This window comes from Prionailurus viverrinus, chromosome C1 (assembly GCF_022837055.1).
Source record: "Prionailurus viverrinus isolate Anna chromosome C1, UM_Priviv_1.0, whole genome shotgun sequence".
Classification (NCBI taxonomy): Eukaryota; Metazoa; Chordata; class Mammalia; order Carnivora; family Felidae; genus Prionailurus; species Prionailurus viverrinus.
Window position 1 is genome coordinate 140,633,063 of NC_062568.1, and position 20,048 is coordinate 140,653,110.

Below are 20,048 nucleotides of genomic sequence, written 5' to 3' on the forward strand. Positions count from 1 at the left end.
ACCTTCTACAAAATACCTGACTGGTCCTCCTAAAAACTGTCAAGGTCATCTAAAACAAGGAAAGTCTCAGAAACTGTCATATCCAAGAAAAGTCAAAGGATACATGACTAAGAAGTATAACGTGATATCCTAGGTGGGATCCTGGAATCAAAAAACTAACAAGCAAAAAAGATATTTGTAAAACAAAACAAAAACACCTGAGGAAATTTGGAAAAAAAAAATGTGAACGTTAGTCAATAATAATGTGTCAATATTGGTCTATTAATCATGACCAATGTACTATATTAAAATAAGGTATAGCAACAGAGGAAAGTAAGCTATATGGGAACTCTGTACTGTCTTTGCAACATTTTGTAAGTCTAACACTATTCTAGAATGAAAGTTTATTTTAAAAAAGAAAGAGAGAGAAAGAGAGAGAGAGAGAGAGGAAACTAGGCATTGGAGGATAACTAGCAGTTTTTCCTCCAACCCCATACACGAGCCATCTCTTCTCTTTATATCCCCAAGTCCAGAGATGGTCACACCAGAAAAGGCCCTTCAGACCACGGCTTGTCCCCCAAAATGAGGGAAGGAAAACGTAAAGAAACCTCCAAAGAGGGTTGGCCTGTTGTTACCCAGCCAACTGGTAGAAAGGCAAGAACCCCCCGACGTCTTGACAAGGGGCCGAGCATTCCCCCCCACTTTCCCACCCTGGTGAGGGAGATGCCTCAGCACAGTGGAAGCGGCTCTGCCATTAGCTGTCCTTGTAACAATGGCAAGTCACCCCATCTCTCTGAGCAATGGTTTCCTCACCTTTAAAATGGAGATAGTGCTAACTGCCCGGCTTATCTTCACAGCACTGTTGTGAGGAGTGAAACCCGAACAAACATCTGGCATTTCTATGTTGTAATAGTCCAGCGGGGACCTTTGGACGTACTGAAATTTGTGACACGGCCCAAGAGACTTGACCCAAACGTCACACGTGTCCATTCAAACACATAGGCGGTATCGCCTTCCAGAACCGGGATACAAAATCTGGTCACGGCACTTTTCTTTGTTTCTGATGAACTGCTGGAGGCTTGCTGTTAACAGGATCTTGTGGTGTCTCTCTCACACCTCCCCGTTCCCCGATCAGCCGTCCAGGAAGCCTGGATTCCCACACAGCCCCACCAGAAAATACAGGAGGCCACTCAGGCCACCACCCTCTGCTTCTCCTAGCAACACGCTGTCAGTCCTGTGGGCTCTGGCAGATGGTACCGATTCCCCGGGGAACGCTGCCTTGCAGATCCAGATCTCTGTGCAGGTCTGCCAGGCTTCTCCGAGGGGGGACAGTGCCGTTTCCTCAGTGCTGACCCCAGCGAAATCTCCCACATCTGTGCCCCTACCATGCAGCGACTCTTGCCCAGCTCTTTCCATTCACATTTTTTTGGGCACTGGTTAGCCTCCGAGGCACTGAGCTGGTTTTGGTTCCAGTGTCTACTACCTCAGGGGTTCAGAACACCATTCTTCTTTCCCTCCAGAGCTCCGCCTTTGGAGTTCAATTGCTTTGCTTTTTATTTTTTTTCAACGTTTTTTAATTTATTTTTGGGACAGACAGAGCATGAACGGGGGAGGGGCAGAGAGAGAGGGAGACACAGAATCGGAAACAGGCTCCAGGCTCCGAGCCATCAGCCCAGAGCCTGACGCGGGGCTCGAACTCACGGACTGCGAGATCGTGACCTGGCTGAAGTCGGACACTCAACCAACTGCGCCACCCAGGCGCCCCGCTTTGCTTTTTATCTTAAACCCTCAACACTCAAAATATTCTACCCCCTTTCCTAGATGTTGGAGCTACTCATTCACTCTCCCTTATAATAAGCTGAGTTGGGTAACCTCCAGGGTACCTTACATCCACTCTTTGGAGGGAAATCCTTTGGGGGATGTGATGCCACTCTCAGGGACGCAAGGAGACTTTTTAGCATCCGTGACTGAAAGTATAAACCCCTCAATGGGAGAGAGAGAGAGAGAGAGAGAGGAAATTGTATTATCTGGCAAGGCATTTTACTACGAACAAACAAAAACTAAACTTGAGTGCCTAAAATTTCCCAAGCATTGGGACACTGGGAATCAAGAAACTGACCAGTGTTCCTGCCTCAAGAAGGTTCGAGCCAGGAGGGGAAACAGATGATTACCATGCAGTTCGCAAGTATCCTAAGTGGCTCTTTACTAGAGGATATCACGCTGACACGAAGGAGGGGCCCCAACCAGTCTTGCAGAAAACAGTGTCCCGCCATCACTCTAGGTCCGAGAGGGTCTCCCCGTGGAGATGGCTCTCTGGGCCTGGGAGATGGTCACACTGAGCTCTGGGTTTCATGTAGAGGAGAGAAGGACAAAGTGTGGGGTCTCCTCAGAACTAACATTATGAAAAATAAGCTTAATATGACATCGGATGAAAACAAGAAAAAGGAGCATTTCTTGAATGAGTCTGGACTCTCTTGGTCGAAAGTGACAGAACTTGAGCCCAACTGATTCGGGCCACACAGAGAATTAGAAAGATACAGGACCACAGTCAGGAATAAGGGCAGGGGCCCAGGAAAAATCTGAAATTGGGGTTTGACCACCACATGGCTCTATTCCTCTCTGAGAGAGGCTTCCTTTTCTTTCACAGATTGACTGCCTTCACATGCTGGGGACGACAGCTCAGAGAGCTCCTGGGGTTGGCATCCAGGGGCCACCTCCTCCACAAAGAGGTACACAATATTCTCTCGTTTCCAGTTTAGAAAACCCCAGGGGAAGATGCTGCTTGACGTGGTTTGGGTCAATGTTCACACTCAGACCCATAAACCAGAGCCAAAACTGAGTGAGGAGAGAGTCATGCTACCCAAAAAAAGCCCTTGGGGACTTGTTGGTGTCAGTCTGAGAGGAGAGAAAACTGTGAGCCAAGAACCACCCCAACAGTTGCCTCCTGCTGATTCAATGCTCAGAACACCCAGGACCACAAGGTGGATTTGACTAAGAAATTGCATCCATTTTTATCACTCTGAAGTCTAACCCCTAACCACGCTCTGAAATACTGCCTCAGACAGGCGAAATCTCTGTAATTACAAGCATACGGTAATATTCTCTTCTAGCCACCAGGAAGTTGACTGGAGTAAATAAACAGGAGCTGTTTGCATCTAACTAGCATTTTGCTGAGGAGACATTGAGGGGATGGGCAGGGGACTAGAGACCGGAAGAGACAAGGTTTGGCAGCTGCCCTCAAGGACCTTCCCGCTCCTGGAGTTACCGTGGATCTCAAGTGGATCTGGAGTAGGTTCCTGGGAGGCCACCTGAGAAGGGGGCTGAGAACCAGGGTGGTGGTGGTGGAGGATGAGCCCTAGGAAGCCGAGCTCCTGGCCTCCTGCTTCTAGAGCATCACCTGCCTCAAGGGCTCTGTACATCGGATCTCATGTAAAATCATGTTTGTAAAAAAGGTTCTTACATCTTTGAAGATGTGTGAACACTTACAGCTATAGTCCAGCTGCCTTGTTCTGCTCCTGGAGACCCCGGGGTCCAGGAGATCTGCTTATTACATGCATTTAATCCTCACAACCATGCCAAGATCTCTCTGGTGAAGGCAAAAATGAATGTGGAGCCTTTCCTCCTGACCCCCAGGCTACCAGCCCTCGCTTCAAGTGCATAAAACTGCCAGATAAAACCACAGCCGAGAGTCCACATGTGGAAATTCAGAGAAGACAGACCATTCTCTTGAATTGTTGGCTAATGGCGTATCGACTAGCCCATCGTGCAGACTGAGGGAGAGGCAGACGCGAGGATGAGAGGAGGGGAGAAGAGAGCTAGCATGGACGGGACAGCGCCCCAAGAATGGTGCGGGTGAATGATGTGCGGAGGAGCAGGGCCGAGAAGTGGGCAAGGAGAAGAGAAGGAAGGATTGCAAAGGAGAAGGGAGAGGGAGGAGAGGAAAGAGGGAAGGAGATACAGAGGCCAGACCTGCCCAGAAGTCCCAGGAAGTACGCTTACAACAGCTGAGCGTCTCCCCTTACCTTCATGCCACAGATTGAAGTCCTGAAGTCGCCGATGCAACATTTGCTCGGGAACTCGTCATCAGATGCTTTAACGTAGGTCAACGTGACCGCAAAGGCACACGGAGAGTTTCCGCGTGCTGGGCACTGACTGAGCTCGGGGCCAGACAGAATGTGGGGAGCCCGAGGGGACTCACGTGGTGTCCCCGCAAGCCAATATCCTATTGACCGTCATTTGCTGAGAAGGGGAAAAACCGATTTGCGACGAATATAATTCACGTATGTCTTTCTCGATGTTAAAAACAAGAGAACTATGGCATGCACTGAAACATTTTAACTTGATTATAGAGTTGCCTTCCATTTCACTTATTTTAGTCGAAGAACCAAATAGTATTTCTTTCAAAGCACAGAGATAACTTATATTGATAGAGTTACAAAACCTTGTTCAAATTTTGCTTAAAAATCTAATTTCTCTGACTTTCATGCTGCCAGAATGTTTCCCATGTTTTTGTTCTTGTATTCTCGCAAGATTCTCTAAGTCAAACAACTGCCTGGGAAGCCTGGTATCGGGACTCTGATTTAGATAATGGCATAATTCTCCAGAATACAGCCACAGGCCTGGCATTATTTTCAGCTGCCCACAACTGCTGTTCTCAGGGTGGGTGATGGCAGCTGGAAACGCAGCAACACTGGCAAATAGGGATTTTTTTTTTTTTTTCTCTCTCTGAAGGATGCTATCTATTCTGGCAGGATAGGATCAATTCCATGTAGCCGGATATATCAGGAGCATGTGCAGAAGGCACCTTACTGGCACCACTTTATCGTTTACTCCAGGGGCGTCTGGTGTCCCTTAAACATCGACACACAACGCCCTTCCCCATGGGCAGCTGCCTTGATGGCCCAGCTCTTAATCTGGCTTTGGCTGCTCCAATTGTTCACAAGTATTTAATCCTCCCAACAATGCTAAGAAAATAAGTCATATTATTATACCCATTTTACAGATGAAGAAATTGAGACTTAGATTAAGCAACTTGCCCGAGGACAAACCGACCGGAAAGCAAAGGAGCCATGGTTAGACCAGAAATTCCAAGCCTGTGTTCTTACGTACGTCGTTGTCTACTGACTCCTCTAGAAAAGGTAAGCACGCCTTTCACTTATATTCGTGTTTTCGAGTTTCCGCCAAAATGGCTATTTTTGACCTGAGACCTACAAACTCAGAAGCAGTGACTGTGGGTCAATCATCCCACGGAAGCAGTGTGTGGGTGGCAGGAAGAGCACTGGTCTAGAAGACCTGCTCTGTGCATCATGGTACCTGACACATAGTAGGTGCTCATCAAACACTCGTGAAATTGAGAACCACAAGTCAGTATGTACGTTTGGCCATGCCTTTCTCCTGGATGTTCAAGAGGGCACTCTAATTAAAGACCCCACGGTTCACGCCAGCATCTCAGGGGCTGCAAAACAGCTCAGTGTAGCATCAGAACTTCCCACCATTTACTGAAAACCCATTAAACTTCCTTCCGGTATAGAATTTTGGGGACAAGGATAACGTAGGAGCCTTTTGCTCAAAGTAGCCTCTGCCTTTAACTGCTATTTTGCTCAATTTGTCTTAACTTCTAACTTTGTCCCAGAAAAATCCCAAAGGAAATGAAATTAAGCTGTTTCCCAGATTCGCTTTTCAAAATTAGTCCTGGGCTGGCCTTCAGTACTGCAAACACATTCTGTGTGGCCACAAGGGAGGACTGCATAGAATTCTTGGACCAACTACGAAGCTTTGGGGGCCTGACAAGCTGAGAAAGTGCGAGAAAAAATGACACAGGTGGGTGTTTTGCACTAATTACTGCCTGTCTTGCTGGTCTGTCCAGGGACCGCCACCTCTTTCCCTTGCCCTCTGGTTTGTCCTCGCCCTTTCCTGCTCTTGGAAATAATGTCTATTTGCTGCCTCTGCTTGGATTTGGGGCTGGGTAAAGTTATCCACAATTACTAAATCAGGCCAAAGTTTTGCACAAGTGCCCAGGGACCATCGTCAAAGTCCCTGCAGTTTCCCAGTCCACATGGTCCCTCTCCATGGAGGTGGGAGGTGGCAAAGTTTTTACTTGACACTGTGGCCGCCTGCTGGGGTGAGTCATCCCTTTGGAGAGCCCATCTGTAAATGCTAGACTTCGGCAAGGACTTGGTTTTATCATTTTCTTGGGAACAGAGGCGTTCAATTTTAAATCTGCATATTCATCATTCTGGAGAAATAAACACAGTATGAAACTAACTGAAAGATTTAATAGTCAACATTTAATAATTCCCCAGTCATATGCGGGACAAGATTTTGTTCTGAGGAGCTTTAACACGCCTAGGTACATAATTGTGCAGGCAACATTCAAGAAGGCTATCTTTCTTTCCCACAATAGATTTTCTTTCATTCTATGTAGGTTTTCAACAGATTACCCCCAAGAGGAAAATCCTGCCTACTCTGTCTTTTCCTTATAGTGCTGCAGTCATGGTGTTTTAAGCATTGCTGGGAATTTCATTTGTATCTGAGTCTGTCTTATCTTTTCATCCTTAAAGTCATCTTTTCAATGACATTCTCTCTTTAAAAAAATTTAATGTAAACTAGAAGAACTACACCAGACGTGAGTCTTCATCTCGAGGCAGCCCTCTGTTTTGTTTCTTAGCCACACAAAGATTGCTTGGGCCCTGGGAAAATGTAGTCTACTGGTTTCAATAGAGACATTGAGAGAGGAAATTTTAGGAGTCAAACATCCTGAAACTTCCTGCCAATAAAAACGTGGATTTCACCAAGGCTTTAAAAAAAAAAAATGTTGAAAATTGGCGGACTTGGAGGCACTGCCCATGACCAAATTACATAGGTGCTAGTCACGAATGCCACTTCTTTTCCATTATACAAGAAATTAGCACACTCTAAAGCAATCCCTCCTGCATAGACATTATTCAGTAGTAACAAGTCCCAATGTGAAGATCCAGGTTTCCTTCTGTCTAATCATATGGCCATTTTCCCAACTGTTTCACACATGCTAATGGAGTGTGGCAAGTAAAACACATTTGGCTCCATATATGCGGTCCAACACGAAATGGCTTCACAACCACGAGGCCCTAATCATTTTTCTCCTAATCTACCACTGCTCTAGGGGGCTAGTGTCTTCCCTGTCATGAGCGATTTCAGTGCGCTGATCAGGCTGGACTTGACAGATTCTTTATCAATGTCAAGTGTCTTTTGTGGTTAAGTCCAGTAATGCTAAAACAAAACGCCTCATAGATATTAGATATATGGTGGCATTACAGAATTCTCTTGCAGGCAATATTTTTTGGTCAACCTATGAAAAGAAAAATGGAGTGAGGGCTAAAATCAAAGGAAGAGGCAGCAAAAGTCTTGGCAGTTATTTCTGTGAAAGTCAGACAATGTGACTGACATGGGGCCAATCACTCTCCCCTCCTCCACCCAAGTTAGAATAGAACAAAGAGAAATTGCCAACAAAGAAAGCAATGATCTAGGGGGAGGGGACTGAATCTCAATAGGTTTTTAATTTCGGGAAAAAGAGAAATATTGCAGAAAAACATGGGACCCCTGCACAGGCACACACATACATCCATAAGTACATGCCTACCTTTATCAGTTAAAATCATCTATTTTCCCCATGAATTTTTCTTCTGACTTGTGAAGTTAATCTGTGAGGCATCACTGACATCACCAAGTTGCCCAATATCTTACATTAGTGCAAACTGGCTTAGAAAAAAAATACAATCCAAGCATCTCTGAGTACAATAGAGACTCTGATCCTGGTGACGCTTGCTTTTGGTAAAAAGAGTTTACAGTGCTGTCTATATTGTGTCTTCTCCAGCAGTCTAGCTGTGACAACTTCATTATGAAGAATGTTCGCTTTCTCAGTTCATAACAGCGGCCATTCTACAAGCAAATTTTAAAAGACCCTCTCGTAAGTGTACAAAGTGAGGCCTGCCAATCCCCTCTCCCCCCACATAAAGAAAATGTCCCAACCACTAGCTAAATCTGGGGTGAATTGTGTTAATCCGATGTTTCAGAATACCACCGTCCGGAATAACATGGGCTACAAAAAGCCTCACTGTCTTTTAGAAACCTGCAAGCCAAGAATAACTACATCCTCATCAAAGATGCAAATGGACGGTAGAAAGGGCTGCTCCGAGTGTTGTGGGTGCTAACCTGGAATTGTTATCTGTTACGCGAGCAAATCCGTAAGTTAGTGCAAATGAACACGACAGACTGCACACCCCAACTCCTCAGCCATCGGCTGCTCTTCTGAATTACACAGTTAGAGGCTAAAGCCATTTCAATACTTTATCTGATTCTTTTTCTTTTTGCACTAATTTAGAAAGTTGGTTCTTTAATGTAATTGAACTCACTGAAGCTAAAAATGTCCAGACCTTTTTAATAAGGTACCCTTCAATATTAAACTTTGGGGTCTGTTCTCTGCCCAAGGAGCACTTAACTCCCATTAGCACTAATGGCAGTTGTACAAACATTGAGTAGAAAATATATGTCTCTTTGTCTCTTTGTACTGGTCTCCAAGTCGGGGAGGGGGGTAGGAGGGAAGAAGAGGAAAAACAACTTCGAGACTGAATAAAAGAGGTAACGTTGTTGGTTCATTTACAGAGATGAAATTAGTGCTGGGCACCCCCAAATTCCAGGGAACGCAGACTATTAATAAGTGAGATGAGAAAATTTCTAAATCATTTTGAATAATACCCAAACCATCTTTCCCCGAGAAATCTGTTTTCCCTCCGTCCCCAGCACATACATTAGACCCATTTTGCACTTGTTATGTACATAATGATTCTAGACAACATAAGACAATTTCATGATTTTTTTCTTATCATTTTTACTTATCTACCAGCGAGCCAATTTATGCAGCTTAAACCATTGCTAAAGAAGATGCATCAAAAATTGTCTGTAATCATTACGAATAATAGCGCAAAATGTTCACAAGAAGCTGTTTTCTTATCATATTTTCATTAAAACATCTTTTCACCTGCTTTGCTTTTCCCACGTCTGAAACCTGCATTGTAATCAGTCTTATTAACTGAGAACATAAATATGATTTATTATGGTCTGATAATGGAAGCTACGTGGACCCAGAGAAGGGCTATATTGTCCTTTGATAAAATGGCTCTTTTCTCTCAAATGGAGAGCTCTATCATGAGAACATGCAGAATGTAGTGAGTGATTATTTCCTCAGGGTGAGTGATGGCAAAACCCGACAGAAAATCTTCTTGTTGACCATGACAGCCTCAGAGGGTCCCCAAACCTCCCCGAGTTTGACAACCTGCAGACACTTTTGATGAACTGTATTCTTCTGTCAGAGACAGCCTGTCTGGGAGGAGAAAAGAGACCTTTATTGTCTGATCGGCTATTATTGTCTTGATCTTTTATAAGCAATCTCTAATGCACATGAATATAATATCCTTTCACACAAGTGCCAAGCATAATAGAAATGTAGTTATAGGACCCTCCCCCTGGTTATGTAAATGTCCTTACACCATAATTAAGAGAGATAGTTGGTGACTGATAGGGGAAAGAAAGAGTGATCAAACTGTTTTCGCCTTTCTCCCTATTTTAAAGACCTCAACCCAGGGTAAACAGCATTACTGGTAGATGCAGGGAACCAGGTTATTTCGAAGTCTTAGCCTAAAAGGAAAAATAGTTTTGAATTTGGTATTGGTGTTATATTTTTATTAAACATGCAAATGGCAGCTGGTTTTCAGCCAAAGTGATTACTATGCTGATATGACTTAGAAGAAAATGAGTATGCCTCTCAAAATACCTGGCTGAGGGTTACAGCAGGAACAAAGACCTATTAATAAGGAATGTACTTGCACAAATGGGTCCTCCAGTCCAAATAAAGTTCTCTAATAAATTTCCCTCTTATCCATTTCCAGGAGCCCAAATATGGCAAAAAAAAATTTTTTTTTCAATTAACAAATATATTTGCAGGCACAACTCTTGCAATTATTGGGCAATTAAATCTACTTCTTAATGTGGCCCTTGGGAGCCATCTCTATTTCTGAATTGTGAAGGATAGTTCTAGATGGTGTTTGTGTGGATTTGGTGACAAAGGTTTTCTGATCTCCCAGATCAAATCCGACCAGACTTGCCGCAAGCAGGCCAGCCCATGGAAGCCAGTGGCTTGATGCTCAACTTCAGCTGCTGGCAGAAAGGAGAAAAAGACATCACCCATCCGAAAAATTTTAATCCCCCAGCAAAATACAATACTCAATTTTTCATTAACCTTCTGACACCTGGACTCACAGAGTATCCCCACACTAATCACTAATGGGTTTTGCATTACCAATTAGTGTAGCAAATTCTCCAGCATTGGTGCCAAAGGGTTAATCATTAGTTTCACACCACTGGGTGGTCAGAGTTAGAAGAGCAGCCCCTGAACCCAAAAGAGTGGAGAGTGAGGGGCTGGGGGGTGGAGAGACCTCTCATTATCAAGAAGAAACATGCAGCTCATAGGCATTGACCTCCATATCTCTCTCCTGGCATCTTGCCTCAAGGTGGATTTAAGTATTATACAAGTATGCACGTGTGCACACACATGCACACATGTTTAGACACAGTTCTGGGCCCAGAACAAATCACCAACCTAGCCAGTTTCTATTGAGTCTGTCCCATCAAAGGTAGATCAGGCCAGAGGAATTCTCTCTCTCTCTCTCTCTCTCTCTCTCTCTCTCAGCACCTCTGTCTCTTTGCTTCTCTAAGCAATGACTGTCCCATGGGAATGAAAAAATTTGCCATTTCAGAGGGAGCTGGCTTTTGAGAAGTGTTTGATCTCTCTTAAGAGATACTTCTCTGAAGTTCTGCCAACCCTCGATTATCTGTACAAATGAGGCTTACAGAAAGTATGGAAAGATTCGATTCACAGATAATCTTCAAACTCCGGTTTGGTCTATATTTTAGTTTCTTTCTGAACAAATTGAACCAGAACAATTAACAAACAAAACTGATTGGATGTTTCCTTTCTCCTTTTATGGTCAATTTTGTGGATGTCAGCAGCATGAGGAAATTGTCAAAACACTGGCAAAGAGGAGAGAGGAAAGGGAAGAAACAAAATACCCAGATAGTCTGCAAGCTAGATAATCTGCTCCTGAATAATTGAGAAGAATCTAATTTCAAAGATAATAAAAGAAGGCTCAGAGAGCAATTCCGTCTTAAAAATGCACAACCCCTTCCCCCTAACCCCAAAATAGCCGGTAGGAAAACAAATAAGTAAACAAGAAAACCGCAAGAAAAATTTGAACCTACTGTCCCCATCCACATTTTCCCTGATCTAATCTACATGTGTTCTAAGTTAAATTATATTCTAAAGAGGGGCAGGGTGGGGAGGAAGAGAAGGAAACACAGAAGACACTTCTCACTTGTGTCCCGTCTAGCTGTCTTGCTTTGTCGTCAGGTACTGAAAGCTAACACAGTTGCTTTCAAAACTATATGGTCTAAAAATTCTGAAAGTGACCCACTTCCACACTTCTCTCTCCTCTCTCTCTCTCTCTCTCCCCCCCCCTTTTTTTTAGAAAACCCAACATTCAAAAAAAAGAACAGCAATGACTCAGCACTTTATTATTTATTTTTTAGTCCCAAAGTTTTGACTCCTTACACACACACACACACACACACACACACACACACAAAATGCTTATGCGCATTTGAAACTGAAATGGGAAACGTTGCCACACTCGATTCTCCACGGTGCTTCCACTCAAAGCCAGAATTTAAAACTTTTCAGTTAAGGGAAGAAAGACTCTTAATGAGCCTAATCATGCACATTATTTTGGCTGGAATCATTGACTGACTGCACTTACTTAGTTCTGCTTTAGAAATGAAAATCTAATAAAGTAACTGGCAGTTTAAATGTCACAGAAATTTTCTCCAACATCCCAACTGGAATTGTGAAAACAGGCTCAAATTCCTCTAATCTCTCTCTCTTTCACCTTCAAATGCCACTCTTCTAAACCAAACCATTTCCTAAGAAATAGCAGAACTTGGCTGGGTTCAGAGGTCGGGGCAAGGGTGGGGAGGAGGAAGACTCTTTCTTCAAGTTGGAAGGGATTTGCTTTTTTCCACACACTAAGGCAAGAAGGACCGGAATCTTGAGGCTGGGAGTGTTCTGCCTCTTGCAAGGGAATTCAAAGGAGTCATTGTATTTGATACTTTGCTTCCCAATTGGCCTCTGACAGCAACATCAGAAGCAACAGATACTTCAGTTCTACATCTGGAAAGAGGCATTTCTTTTTACAAAGAAAAAGAAAAAAAAACCACTCCTAAAGACATTGAAGCCTAATTACTCTATATCCCATAATCTTAAAGATTGGGATCTCTCTGATACTATGTGATAACCCCTTGAGGAATGGGAGCAGCTCCATTAGGACTTGAACAGATAGCATCTCTATACTTTCCCCTCTATAAAACTAATATTCAAAATAAATATACTGGCTGGATGCTTTCGTTTCCCCTGACACTGAATTGTAATGATCTTTGTGCAGGGTACAATACCATTTATTAAGGTATCAAGTAGACAATAAACTCTTCACTAAAATGTAACAGGGATTTTGTACAGGACTAAATGTTCAAGGAATCAGTTTAGGCTAATCACTGGCCCACTTGCTTTTCAAGAAGATGTATGCACCAAATCCTCATATTTATGATGGAACCTTTAGAGTTCTGAATGGTGTAGACCATAGCATCATAAATTCATGCTAAGGAACAGAAAGTATTCCGAGCATCATGGTTACTACAGTCATGGTGGTTGGGACCACTACATAATATGCCCTGGAAGAAATATCCCCCATTTCTAGGGCTGCTGTGACCCAGAGATGAGCTAAAGAAAGGAAAAAAAAAAAGAGAGAGAGAGAGAAAGGATGGTAGTAGCAATCTGGGAAGCACTGAGGGAGGTACAGGAGAGAGGGTGAAGCAGGAGAGAGGGCAGTAGTTGGTTTATGAAACCATTAGCAAGCATCATAAGAGAACAACAGACAGCCACTGAGAAAGCATCCATTTCCTAAATTTTAGTTGTACGTGAAGACCCCTAGGTAATTTTGGTTGTTCTGTCAGCCAAGTCAAACCAGGCCTCTCAGAAGCCAATGGAAACGTCTCAGGTTTTCTCATTCTGCCATTCTGATGGAAATTAAACTTGTAAATCAATAACAAGACAGAACCAACTCTGTGTAAAAGCACTACTCCTTTATCCTCTATTCTCCAGCATTCTTGCCCAAATGATTTAAGATTCCCAAAGGCAAGTGAAAAGATTTAAGTTTGAGACTTGTTTGTAAAATTTCGGCTTAAGTCTCCTATTGAAAGAACATTGTAAAGTAGGCATGGAGGAAAAAAAATGTATGGCACTCATACACTCATGGGCTACTCCTCAAAAACTTTTGAAGTGACTGACATGGGCATCCCAGGGGAATCTCGGATTATACACATGACAAACATCAACAGACTTCTCCAATTTGCCCTTGTTCATCCTTTGCTGGCTCTCCTCCACCTCTGCCCTTCTCCTGGGCGTCTTTTTTCCTTTTTTTTTTTTTAATGTATGTCATCTGCTATTCTTTCCTCTAGATTTACCATCTGTTATTCAGCTTTATTTTTTCCTATTGTATATTTCTGTCACAACTTCTTTATTTTTATTATCCCACGATAAGCACTGCATTCCTCTAGACCACATGCACAACACTAAAGAAGTCCTCCAACTAACGATATTGATTCCCATTATGGAGACAGCCACTTTCCCTGGCTCTCAGTTGTCTTTCTCACTCTACCAGTTAAGACTTTCCACATCTTGAGCAAGATTAAGAAACGTGTGCTCATTGTTGGCCCCTTGCTGCTGCAGAAATGATGATGTTTGCTGAGAAATCTTGAAAAAAAACACCAAGCAAAATGAGAGTATGACATTCCCAGCTAAGATCAGAACCCATACTTGGGAAGAGTGTCATCCAACCCCCTATTCTTGAACCTCAATCCTGAGACCCCAGGAGCACCCAGTGCATCCATGTTTCTCAAAAGACTTCAGTCTGGTTCTTGATTCTTAACTCCATACCTCTGCTTACTGAAAAATTAGACTGAAGCCTAATTTGGGGCAATCTCATTTCCTAGTGACTTTGCAGTCACTTACTCTTTTGAACACTTTTTTTGGGCTTTGCCAAAATCCTGCATTTTCATTCACTCCATTGTAAAGGCTTCTTTTCAGCTATAAAGTCTTATGTCAACAAAAAAATGGAAAAACATTCCATGCTCATGGATTGGAAAAACAAACATTGTTAAAATGTCTATACTACCCAAAGCAATCTACACATTTAATGCAACTCTTATCAAAATGCCACAAGCATTTTTCACAGAGCTAGAGAAAACAATCCTAAGATTTGTATGGAACCACAAAAGACCCCAAATAGCCAAAGCAACTCTGAACAAGAAAAGCAAAGCTGGAGGCATCATGATTCCAGACTTCAAGCTATATTACAAACCTGTGGTCATCAAGACAGTATGGTACTGCAACAAAAACAGACACTCAGATCAATGGAACAGAATAGAAAACCCAGAAACGGAACCACAACTATGTGGTCAACTAATCTTTGAAAGAGCAGGAAAGAATATCCAATGTAAAAAAAAGACAGTCTGTTTTCAACAAATGATGTTGGGAAAACTGGATGGCAACATGCAGAAGAATGAAACTGGACCACTTTCTTACACCATACACAAAAATAAGTTCAAAATGGATGAAAGACCGAAATGTAAGACAGGAAACCATCAAAATCCTAGAGGAGAACACAGCGACCTTTTTGACCTCGGATGTAGCAGCTTCTTACTAGACGTGTCACTGCAGGCAAGGGAAATAAAAGCAAAAATGAACTATTAGGACTTCATCAAGATAAAAAGCTTCTGCACAGTGAAGGAAACAATCAACAAAATTAAAAGGCAACCTACAGAATGGGAGAATATATTTGCAAGTGATATATCTGATAAAGGGTTAGTATCCAAAATCTATAAAGAACTTATCAAACTCAACACCCCCAAACCAAATAATCCAGTGAAGAAATGGGCAGAAGACATGAACAGATATTTTTCCATAGAAGACATCCAGATTCCTAACAGACACGTGAAAAGATGCTCAACATCACTCATCATCAGGGAAATACAAATCAAGACCATGATGAGATACCACCTCACACCTATCAGAATGGCTAAAATTAACAACACACAAGAAACAAAAGGTGTTGGCCAAGATGTGGAGAAAGAAAAAGAGTTCTGCACTGTTGGTGGGAATGCAAACTGGTACAGCCACTGGGGAAAACAATATGGAGGTTCCTCAAAAAGTTAAAAATAGAACAACCCCACGATCCATCAATTGCAATACTAGGTATCTACCCAAAGGATACAAAAATACAGATTCGAAGGGATACTTGCACTGTGATGTTTATCATTATCAACAATAGCCAAACTATGGAGAGAGCCCAAATGTCCATTGACTGATGAATGGATAAAGGAGATGCGGTATAAATACACACACACACACACACACACACACACACACACACACACACACACTGGAATATTACTCAGCCATCAAAAAAGTGAAATCTTGCCATTTGCAATGATGTGGATGGAGCTAGAGTGTGTTATGCCAAGTGGAATAAGTCAGAGAAAGACAAACACCATATGATTTCACTCATATGTGGAATTTAAGATGAACACATGGGAGGGGAGAAAAAAAGAAGAGAGAGGGAAACAAACCATAAGAGGCTCTTAATGTTAGAGAACAAACTGAGGGGTGATAGAGGGAGATGGGTCAAGGGTTGGGCTAGAAAGGTGATGGGTATTAGGAGGACACTTGTTATGATGAGCACTGTATATAAGTGATGAACCACAGCATTCTACTCCTAAAACCGATATTGCACTGTATGCTAATTCACTAGAATTTAAATAAAATTTCAAAGGAAACAAAATACAAAAACTTCTAGGAAGGTGATGTCATTAGAGTGATAAAGAAAAGAACAAAGGCAGAGATTGTATCTGCTTGGTTTACTGATATACATCCAGTACCTAGAGCAGGAACTAGATCATAGTAAGCTAAATCAGTACCTGTTTGATGAACATGCACGAGTTGTTCATGAGCATGAGGGACAAGACCAGTCTTAAAGGAGGAAAGGATTCATGTTTGTTGAGATGGTAAATAAACTTCCATCCCCCCCCCAACCTGAGGATTTAATTTTTCTTTAAGATATAACTGACAAACCATAAAATTCACCCTTTTAAAGACTATAAATCAGTGGTTTTTAGTAAATTCACAGAGTTGTGCTACCATCCCCACTAATTCCAGAATATTTTCATCATTTCAGAAGGAAATCCCACACTCATCAGCAGTCATTTCCCATTCCTCCTTACCCTCAGCCCCTGGCCACCATACCCTACTCTTGGTCCTCATGGATTTGCCTATTCTGGATATTTCAAATAAATGGAATCATACAATTAAAAAAAAGACCTACATCAATTAAAACTATATTTTTCATCTTCTTGGAGGCTTCGCACTGGCAATTGACTGTGTGATTCCATCTGCCATGGTGAGTGATCTCTCAGCCATAATCACAGCCTCAGGAGCACATCATTCCCAGCACCACATTTCTTTTTTTTTTTTTACAAGTGTGAAAATATTAAAGTAAAATGTTCTGCAACAGAGTATCTTCGTGTGCTAATCATCCAGTATAAAGTTAAAAAGGTACAAACCTCATTCATGTGACAAAGATTTTAAAAAGGAATGAAATCAAAAGCATGGGGAGGGACATTCTGTCCTGGGACTGTCATTCAGGTGCGGTCAGACAACTCTTGTTGATTCCTGCTCATGGAGGGAGCATTAGCCAGAAAAAGCCAAACCTTTAGATTCCACTCTTACACAATCTTTTCTGGAACTATTGACAGCAGAATCCAACCAGTGAGAAATCATCTGTCCCAATACACAAATGCACGTCATCTGATGGACACATTAAGGAAGCCTCACAAAATGAGGTGGATGGACAGTAGAGAAAAAGAAAAATCACAAATCGAGTATCCCACACTGGGGAGTCCAACAGTCATGATGACATGAAACTCAATTCAAACCACATAAACATAAAATGGCAATCTCTTGCCCATGTAACTGGGAAGCCAAGATGAAGTCTAGCTTCAGATGTGGCTCACCCAGGTGCTCAGACAGTGTGGTCAGAAATCGATTTCTTTTTCATTATCTCTTACCTCTACCTTATTCTGTGTTAGTTTTAGTTTCAGACAAGATTTTTTCTATCTGGTGGTAAAGAAAGTCATCAGCAGCTCCAAGCTTACACTGACCTTTACCAAGCTGTCCTAGGAAAAAATACATATACATGTCTATTTCCCAGAAATTATATCAAATCCGCCAAAGGACTCTTAAGAGTGCTACTTGGATCACTTGCTGATTGAGAAGCCTGACCATTTGACTGGCAGCCTTACCAGAGTCATGAGCAATGTGGGTAGGGTAGATCTCAAGGAAAAAAGGCTTTTATCAGAAGAAAGAAGAATGGAGGCTGAGTAGTCCAAGGCAGATGTCCTTCAAGCAATGCTTTTCCTGTCACTTTGAACCTAAATCACTTGTGAGAGCCTTTGGCTCTCGTTAGCCTCCCCCGGTCAATGAGAAAGTAGTGCCTCACTTTGCTCCAAGTTGCTGCAGCGTTTTTTGTTTTGTTTTACTTTGCTTTGCTTTGCTTTGTTTTTGTCTGAGAACAGACTTCAGCACCTTATGAGCCCCAACTACATGGATGAATAAGATCTACTCAGCAGCTTGCAATGATTCCTTTATTGCCGTTACCGACCATCATGTAAATAAGCAGTTACTGGCTTAAGAACTCACCATTTACTCAATAACCCTTGATGGGAACTATGATCCCTTTACACACTGTTATAGAAGTACATAATTATAGACTTTTCAAATGGGTATTTCTTTTAGGCATTTGCCTGTAATAGCTTCTTCAAAGCTGTTAAACTTTTTTCATGTGAAGACCCAATGAGAAAATATTTAGTTCACTCCTCATTGACCTAATAGAGAACAAACTCATCTTTAAGATGGTGTTAGCTTCCTGCCAAGAACACATGGACAGCCTTGTAAAAAAAAGGTCTGGCTTGGGCTATTTGGGAAATCACATTGCTATTAGGTCATACTCACCTCGTTTAGTAATTAAATATTGACACTAACTCATCATTGGTCATTGTTTCTATGGTCCTTTCTAAAGGAAACCTTGTCACATCCACTTGTCCTGACTTTATTAATATCCAGTGAGGGTCCTATAAAAGTAAAAATCCAGGTAGATCCCCTGACTTCAACCTATTTATTCCATTACTGAAACACAGAGCATAATTCTTTTTTTGTGTGTGAGTTATTGCTATTAATGTCAATTTATTTTCTCAGAGGTTGTTGGGGTACAGTGACAACCACACTATACAAATGCCAATGCTCCACTAAACAAACAAAGAAAGATCATAGCTAGGAAAAGGATAAGCTGGGACCTATTCAATGGTGTTGAGGTTGCTTTCCGCATGAGAGGGTGATTGGGCAGTAATGGTGGCCCAAACAGGAAGCAGCTGTGCTGTAGGGAAGGCTCTAGACTTCATGGGGACTCTAGAGCCTTGGGAAAGAGCAAGGTCTCAGGAGCCTCACCGACATTGTTGACATCTCAGAGAAGACGAGAATGGACCTCAGATTTAGAAGAAATAGGCATTACTCTACACAAATTGATTTAACACCTCCCACAGTCTCTAGAACAGGAATAACTTGAGATTTCCAGAGCCATGCCCAGTGCCAACAGGTCCGAGTCACATTTGTCCCATAGCCCCCAGTGCATAAAGGAGCAGAGGGCTCACCTGCTTCTTCTAGTTCAGAGCATAATTCCTAATTAATGGACAGTAAGTTTTTTAGGTGTATTAAATAAATTGGTCCTACCAAGGAAACCACAGAGATCATTGAGAGATACCTGCTGAGGTCGTGAGCTCAATAAAATTCTGTGATATATGTTGCAGTGCAACCCGTACATCTAACGCGATCATGATATGTAATCTCTATCACATACAAAAATTATTGGCAAACCAGGGTGCCCGGGTGGCTTAGCTGGCTAAGCATCTGACTTTGGCTCAGGGCATGATCTCACAGTTTGTGTATTTGAGCCCCACATCGGGCTCTGTGCTGACAGTGCGGAGCCTGGAGCCTGCTTCGGATTCTGTGCCTCCCTCTCTCTTTCTGCCCCTCCCTGCTCATGCTCTGTCTCACTCTCTCAAAAATAAATGAACTTAAAAAAAATAGAAAAACTTATTGGTATATCATGTTCATTCAAGTGGGTCTTAAGGATATAATAGTGAAATTTAACTTGCTTAGTTCAAATCAAGACACTGCCAAGTGTTCACAATTCTAGGTAGTGCTAGGTGCTAGGCTAAGTGAGGGAGATACAAAGATAAAGTTTATTTTCTTGCTTGCTTACTTACATCAGGATTTTATGTTTACTAGCCCCATGTCCTAGCATTCTCACTCTCTCCTGTCTTCACCACTTAAAACTTCTCCCTCAGTCTCAGATACATGCAGCTCCTTTTTCAGCTTTCTACCTTTGCATAAACAGCTTCTTCTGATTAGAATCCCCCTCCTTTCTTCCACCTAGACCTTACTAAAATGCCATATTCTCAAAGAAACTTCCCTAATTCATCTAGGCAGAGCTAGCCACATCCTATCTCTGTTTCTGAAGCACATTCTACAAACACCCATTTGTACCATATGCATTTGTTTATATGTTTTCTCCCTAGTATACTTGTGAACTCTGTAAGGGTCAAGGTTATGTCTGATTCACAGCTGTCTCTTTAGGACCCTTGCAGAGCACAAGGTACAAACAAGTCTCTAGTAAAATGCTGAGTGATGGTCATTTATTTGACTGCATTCCTTCTGCAGAGAAAAGCAATGTTGCGCCCACTGAATTTCTGCTGTTTGGGTCTCATAGGCTACTGGGAAAAGAGATATAGAAGCATAAACAGGACTAGATGAACTCAGT